Source organism: Hibiscus syriacus, unplaced genomic scaffold (genome assembly GCF_006381635.1).
Source record: "Hibiscus syriacus cultivar Baekdansim isolate YM2019G1 unplaced genomic scaffold, ASM638163v2 tig00110556_pilon, whole genome shotgun sequence".
Lineage (NCBI taxonomy): Eukaryota > Viridiplantae > Streptophyta > Magnoliopsida > Malvales > Malvaceae > Hibiscus > Hibiscus syriacus.
In genome coordinates this window covers 1,610,490-1,619,087 of record NW_024062779.1, presented here as the reverse complement: position 1 = coordinate 1,619,087, position 8,598 = coordinate 1,610,490, and the positions used below count along the sequence as shown (strand labels likewise).

At 34.1% G+C, this 8,598-nt stretch overlaps 2 pseudogenes; both read right to left on the bottom strand.

Annotated features, from left to right (window-relative positions):
- Positions 1–499: 499 nt before the first annotated feature.
- LOC120131811 lies at positions 500–3,588 on the bottom strand (annotated as a pseudogene).
- On the bottom strand, positions 3,248–7,861 carry LOC120131465 (annotated as a pseudogene).
- Between the last annotated feature and the right edge of the window lie 737 nt (positions 7,862–8,598).

Sequence of the window (8,598 nt, the reverse complement as noted above, 5' to 3'; positions counted from 1 at the left end):
ACTAGAATCCGAATTTAAAAAAAATAAACCGATCGGGTTCGGGTTCGGGTCGGGTCGGAACCCATCGAGTTTGGGTCCCATTCCCATCCCAACTTGTGAACCTGCCTTTGGGCTTGTTTTAATTTCAAAATGTCTTCAGCTGACTCACATTTTTCCTTGCAAATGACGATGTTTTGATATTATGCTATGAGAAAAGTTGAAACTTTCAATTTGTTACGATAATATCAATCTATAACAAGATATAAGGAAAGCAGTAATTATTAGAGAGGAAGAAAGTAATAACTTCTTTATTGCATAACCACTATTGGACAGGTAAAATTGATTTATGCTGACACCAGAGATCGTTCAAACTAGATAACCCTATCTCCACTTCAAATGTGTAAAAAAAAAACTATATCTGCCCATAAAAAAACCTGATCAAAGGTTCCGTAATGGGAAACTTGTTTCTACTCTTTCTCTCTATTTTAGGAAATATATATAAATAACCAAAAGAACAAGTTTAGGAATTTAGCACTGATAAATTCCTAAAAAACTTAGCCATTTTTTCCGTTACTATAGCTAAAGACCTTAAGTTGCAAGCAATTATCATATTAGCGAAAGAGCAGGTATCCTCCTTGCTATTCCCCGCCGGGACGTCCACCGCGTACGACTCTACCACCATCGTTTTCCCTCCGCCGTTTCCTCCGTCACCAATTTCATGCAGCGTAGTAGTAGAACGGTAATTAACAAGCCTATGATCACCTCCGATAATGCTAATCATCATGACATGACACTCGTCATCAAGTTCATCTAACCTCTCCGTGCTGGAGGCAGCCGGCAACCCTGACACCACCATCACTTCACGTATACTCCCGATGCCACCGTTGCCCGCACTTGCAGCTCTTCACGAATTGCTTGTAGGCTTGTGGGTTGTCGAAGCGCCGGATTATGGACCATACCAGAGGAAGCGGTGCATCGATTATTTGAACCAGGCTCGAACCACATTGGTTGGATGATAGATTGGGGTGTGATACCGATGTCTCATCGCTTCTGTTTTGGGATATTGGAGTTGAAGTTCATTGCTTGGTCGGTTATATAGCATTTGAAGCACCAATTTCAGCATAAGGTCTTCATATAACACTCACATATATATATAGCAGTTATTGATTCTAAAATAAGAAATATTTCGAGGGTGAGAAATTTTTTATGGTAGGAAACCTTGGCATTCGGCTTATGTCGGGTAACTTTTGTCAACATTAATTGTCTCCCCGTGTTGTTTTATTACAGTGCGAGACCCATCACCCATGCCGCATCATATTCATGTCATAAAAAATATTTTAGGACAATTATTTGATAATCAAGCTGTAAAATTACCATTAAAAACAAATAAAACAATAAAATATTGAAATTAAAATTTAGTTTATAAAAAAAGTAAAATTATGGTTGTGGTTAGGGTTATAAATGTGATGGGGGTGACGCTGAATCCTTTATCTCTAAGTTTGTTGAAATCTGAAGGCGGTTAATTAATAGTGAAGGCAGTGGGACCATCTGCTGTATCGTTGAAACTGTCCCTCTGAGTTTTAGCGTTTGTTTAGACGTTAGCCATGTGTTTTCTTCGACATCGCTTTATCGATATGGCTGTGAACCGTAGGATTAATTTTCCATCATGGAAATTTTGCTTTTTCCTGTGGTAGCTTGTAAAGTGGAGTGGGGCCCGGTGGGCCAAGTAGTAGAACACGGATTGGGTGGCAGTGCCCATGGTTTGTGAGGTTGAAGAAAAAGCTGAATCAAAACCACAACAGAAATGTCATTTGGGACCATAAAAGAATTCGATCCCTTGCAACTGGACATATCTGTATTCAGCACTCAATTCAGAATTGTTCATCATGGGTTTCAACAATCATGCTCGCTATTCCTAAACTTCCATCTTGTCTTTATTATTTATAATAGTGCTGAAACAAATACATTTAAACTTCTAAAAGAATTATAACAAGAGTTTTATGATTAAATTAATAAAGTTGAAGGGTAAAAGAATTATTTTTTCAATAGAAATATGGCATGTTTATCTTAAATGAATGATACTAACGATTAAAATTTACAGAAATTTTATTCCATTTAAATTACTCGATCAGTAAATTGGATATCAATGATTAATTCAAATTTTTTTATTGAATTTTAGAATATGAATCGTTAAGGATTGAACTAAGTATTAGTTGAAGACTTCAAATCAAAAGTGGAGTTCTTGTGGTAAGTTAATACTATGACTAAGAGGAAAAGGAAAAATAAAAATACAACATTTATTCTGAAATTTCTTCCCAAATTTTGAGGGTCAAGATAGGAGTTAAAATTGGCCTATAGGTCCAAAAACTAATTTGGGATTTACAACAAATGTTACGGTGTAGGGTAAATTCATCACGCCCATATGATGAATTTATTCAATTAATATTTTTTATTTAAACTCGTTACGTCGATGTGATAAGTTTTAAAAATACAATTTTTTATTAAAATTTATCACGTTGGAATGATAAGTTCTAATTAAAAAATATATATTTTATTAAAACATATCATATCGACATAACGAGTTTCAAGTTATTATATCAAATACCTTACTAAATAATTAGCCCACCTACGATATTGGACCAATTTTGTCGAGGGAGACGTCAAAGAGGCCCAAAAGGGGCCTGAAACTATATTTTTCAACCGTAAGTCACAAATTAAACCCAAAAAAAATGATAAAAGGACAAAAGTGGTAATTGGAACTCTCGAAGCTCCATGTTTTAAGTTAAACCGCGTGATTCTAATTTCTATTTCCCGTTGCGTTCACCGTCTGCTCCGGTGGTTCCCGCTTCCGACTCCAAATCCGGCGGAAAGGATCGCAAGGTGCTAAAGATTTGGAAGTGCAGAGGATGTTTATGGGATACTCAGTTGCAGCTGCAGAAGATCAAGCGTGGCAAGCGATACTCGGTGGTGGTGAAGCCAATTCTTCAACACTTGTGCTTCAGTCTATAATTACACTTATCATTTAATTGATTGAAATGTATATTTTCATGTAATTATCTTTATGCTTATGTCTATTGTTGGATCTTAAAAAAATGTTTTTCCGGTCATGGGGACGGAAGGGAAATGGATCTGTTGATATATATAAATTCACGTAGAACAGCAAACTAACTGCAAACATTGAAGAGAAAGCCCATTTCTAATCTAATCTGCTTTGCTTTAAAGAAGAAACACGTACAGAAACTGAGGTTTAATGTTTCTATATCCTAATTAATAATTTATACGTCTAGTTCATCAGACGTAATTGTAGAATAATTCTATACAACTTACAAAGTATCTGAGAACTAACAACCGTTCCACCCACATACATTAAGCTTTACTAAGACGACGGCAACAACATAATTATTATATGTAAACAACATATATTAGGTACTACTTCATGCAAAGCATTACATGAATTAAAGCAGTAGTAGTGCTAAATTGAACTCATACCATTCTTCTCCCATTAAATCCTTTCCGTCCACCCTGCCATGTTTTGCTTCTTGTCTGAATGCTCATCCTTCTGCACCAACCGAACCAAACCCGGAAACGACAACAGTTAATTCTTGTCATGTTATATTAAAGAGATGATACACAATTTTTTCCCTCATCAATTTACGGTTTTATTAAAGATTTGGAAGTACAATTCCGAACCTAAGTTGCATGCCTCATTAAAAACCCCCTAAACTTAATTAAAGGAAAAGGGTACAACACAACTAGGAAAATACAACATTTCGTCGACTGATAACACGGACAATCACCTACCTAAAGGACTGTTGATCAATACAATCAAAAACTCAGCACAAAGCAACAACTATATTATTGATCCCTGTCCCAAACATATTGATCCTTGACACAGCCATTTTTAGGCCAGAAAAAGTAACGTAAATCATATAGTCTTCAAATTAACTACTGTTGTAACTAAAGCAAATTAAAAGAAAATTAATCACAGAAGAAACTATAATATTCTTCATTAATCTACTTTTAGCTGCAGTATATAGTTAACTATATATAACTCTGATTAAGATTTCAGAGGTTACTGATCGATAATCAAAAGACAAGTTTTTTCTTACATTAATATAAGTGAATCTCTCATTATATACACATATAAAAAATTATTGTTCTGCATGAAAATGAAAATTGAAGCATCGAGAAAATGGTGGAACTTTATAACTTATTCCATATTTGATAAAATAAAAATAACATCTGAGATTCAAATCTCAATAAATTAGTTTCAAAGGATTGGTCTCATAATATTTCTGCGATACTTAATCCAAATTTATCAAATAATTGATAAAATACTAATGATTATATAAAAATATTTAATAATATATTTTAAAAAATTAAAAATATTTCGATCATAACATAATTTGACTTCTCTAATCATATCTTTACAGCATAACGAAATGCAATCTATGAAATTACTTTTTTTTTCCTTGACAAATATAATTTTATTAAGGATTTAAACAGAAAATCCCAAAATTTAGGTTGTGTGCCTAGTTAAAACTTCCCAAAAGCTATTTGGAGGAAAATAATGCAACACAACTAGATAAAAACTACACTCAAACATATACAAACCAGATCACCATAAACCAGAATCAATAAGGTACCCTGAGACGCCCAACTCAAAGCGACAACAAAGGAAACCACTTCAAACATAAAATACCATGAGGAGCGTAATTCAATACCACACCGGATAGAGAAAAAAATCGCACTAACATCCAATAAATCATGATGACAAAGACTTTATAGTTGTCGTTACAAAACATAGTCAAGAGCTTCTTTCAATCTAAATTTCTCATATTTCACCTTCTTTAAATAAGGCTTTTTTATGGATATAAGAGTGTTTACAAGGTAATATCCATTCGAGATAACTAATTCACTTGACAATGAATATTTAAACTTTCTGACATACGGTATACTTAAACCCGAAACTTCTAAAATAGCAATTTTCCATTTATTCACGAGTTCACAAATATTTATTTTAATCAAAGTGTTATAAGTATTAATCATATTTTGTATAGACAGTAAAAAAAGTATAAATTTTCACATAACTATCTTGTGCCAAACAACGAGACCAAGGGTGAAGACACGTTGAGGGCGATATGGATTTATCCCTAATTTTATGTTAATTGATTTTAAGTTTAAATATGTTTTTTAATAATTATCTTTTAAGATAATGTCAGTTTTAAAATAAAGAAAATACAGAATCACTTTTTTGTTGTGAGAAAAAATGTATGCAATTCATCTGTTTCTTTTATTATTATAAAGTTTATACTTGATAGGTTATTAATATTAAATTTATGTATTATTAATGAAACACAAATTGTTACATTCAAGAGTTAATTAAATATACGAGTAAATTTTGTATACATTGAATGCATTAAATAAATATCATATTTCTTCAAGCACTAAGAAGTTATCCCTACTCTAGCGGCTATAAATCCCGACTCCTATAGACAAATTTTGATAAACTTGGACGACAAAACCTGATAAACATTTCATAGCATCAACAAAACCATATATGAATAAATGTATAAACTTCCTAATCGGTCTGCACGATGATTCTGCCTCAGCAAAGAAGAAACGTAGCATATGATCCATCTGAAACATTCCAACGTATATGGAACTATGCTTTACAAATGAAATAATGATGGAAAATTGGGTGTAAAATTCTTAAACCTAGTTTCCTAAGATAAAAGTTGTAGTATCATATTAGTCTCCGTACTAATCAGTGCAAATAAAAGACAGAAAGAGTACTAATTTTCTCTCTCTGATATCCTTATTGGATTAGTCGAACCCAGAGTCAGTAATGGAAGTAGCTAGCTAGCATTTTAGTGTTTAGAGCTCTTGGTTGTAGATGCACATGTGTACGTACTTACTCTCTCAACTCTACTCGCTTCCAGAGGTCAAGCTAGTTGGCATTCACGGGCATTTCATTTCTTATTTACCCCCATCAACAACACTATTATCTTTTCATTTTCCTGATTAATGATTTAAAATATTGCCACCCCAAAACCTTTGTTAAGATCGAAATCGAGAGGTGTTATAAAACCACCATCACAATCAGGACAGAAGAAAGTTAAGAGGTATATATAGTTAATTGATTTTAATAGTTAAAATTAATAATGTTATGCCCCACTGAATTATATATCTTGATGAAAAGTGCATTCCCTTATAAACACACGATCTGATTACCAGCCAGGTCAAGCATATATAAGACAGATTTAGATCATACAAAATAAAAATTCATGACATTAAAAAAGTATATACGTAACACAATGGAAATGCCTTGGTACCACAATCTTTTGATATGCGTATTCTATTATCATTAGTTCATAAAGATGCAATCAAAGAAGAGATACGATGACGATTAAATTACTTGTAAGAGAAAATCTAGTGCGTTGGTTCCATCCCTCCACACAAAGACAAACATTAATATTAATTTTCGACCATTTGCTCTATGAGAAATCACTCGTATATATAATATCAACATGGACATTCATTTCATGGGGAGCACAAAATCGGACAGAATCAGAAAAGGACCCAAAAAGCAAGGGGAAAAGTAAAGAATTGGGTAATATTTTTCTTCTATATTTATTTTCTGTGCATGATATGGGGACAAACAAAGAAAAAAATAGAGAGGGGTAGGGGTAATCTTTCTCCTCCAATCAATGGCAGGCTGTAGTAAGAAATGATCCATGTGTAAAAATCACTTAGCCTACTGTTGCTAGACTGCAAAGGCCTCCGAGGCCTGAGTGTTAGAATTAGGGTTTTTGGACGTAAAGGGTTTAGGGTTTTTTTTTACCATGGAAAGAAGATTCCATACTTGGAATACTATGTTCTTTTCGGTTCTTTGGTAGACTATAGTATAAGTGGCTTCTAATAAACTAAACAATTCCAGATATTCAAGCAATCTAGTTATCTTATTCTTGAAAATTTATATAAGCCGAAATCTATATACTATTTTTAGTTAACTTTTTTCTGCAGCTAGTTAGATGAACTTGGCTAGATTTTTTTTGTGAAAAAAGAGAAACAGAAACGAATTTTAAATGAAAAACTAATGATGTGTGTGTGTTTATATTATGTATCAAAGTCAAAGGAAATACCATTTATGTGAAGAATCGAAAGATCCTAGGCAGCTAGCGAGGAGGGCTGCTGCTTGGAAGATGGCATAGGCTCGTCGACTTTAGGTTGAATTTTAGTCTTCTTCTTCTTTTTCTTCCTGTAAGGAATCCCTCTGGCCTTCGCTTGACAGTCCCTCACTTCGCGCAAATAAACCCGGATTGTTCCGTTTCCGAAAGGGTTAGTCTCGGGAGACCCGCCATGCTCTTCATAAGCAGCTCTTAGGCGTCCGATCAGTGCGTCAAGGCTCCCCCAGGCCTGCCTTAGTGGACAAGTACAAGGAGCGGGCGGGTCAGGTTGTCCAAAAAAGACGCAACCGCGTAGGTGAACCTTAGTCTTCCCGAACTGATCCAGATATCTGAGGAAATCAAGAACATGGTTGCTTTTGCACTGTGATAGTGCAATCGGTGGCCTCTGGTTCTTCAAATACTGCCCGAAAGTGTTCCAGTCTCGCCGTTTCTGTGACTCGTAGCGGCTCAGCGGAGGCGTCGGCTGAGGTTGACTGTGGTGGTTACCGGGGACTTTGAGGAGCCTTCAGCTGAATCAGTGGCTATATCACCTGACATGATGACTGAGATTGATCTCGGTTCCAGAGGAATTCTTGGGTATTTTTAGCAAGAAGTGATCATTAAAGAAAAGGAAAAGGTGGAAGAATAGGGATAGTGCAGTGGAGAGAAAGATGAAAATCACATCTTTTGGGCTAACTGAGGAGACATGTTATGGGCCCCCCCATGAAGTGCTTTAATTTGTTTCCCTTTCTTCTTTTAATTTCTCTCTCATTCTTTGTTTTTCTTTCTTCTTTGACACAAAAAATATATAATTACAATTATACCAGTGCTAATGCCAACGTCTCTACCATCAGTATCGTCATTTTCATTTCATTTATACTAGTAGTTTATTTTCACAAATTAAAATCCCAACAAGAAGTTGGTGGTGTTTGACTTAGTGCGAAGATGAAATTAGAGTGTAGAAGAAATTACAGGGTTTCTTTGTTAACCACTAAGATATTCTATTCATCACTACTAATAAAGTAATTATGACTGATAACACATAAATTAATATTTTAGTGGTATTGCTGATGTTTACATATATCTCTTTAGGTGGTTTTCCTTGATATCGGTTGATATCATGTCCTTGTCTTCATCCCTGCTTTTTTACTCGTGCAAGAATGTTAATGCATGAAGCATCGAAACCTGCTGCCCTTAGCAAGTTTTTAATTTCTGCTTTGTCACTTTTATTCTAAGTAAATAGTTTGGATAGATCTGATATTTATTGATTTAAAAACAATTACTGGTCTTAAACCCTTATTTATTTTAATATTTTTTATGAATATTTTTCATCATTTGAGAGGCAATGACTGCATGTCAGTTTACTTGAAAATTTATTTCAAATGCAAGTTATTGGCAAATTTATTTTAAAAACCCCAAATAAATAACTATTTAAAAAAATAGTGGCATT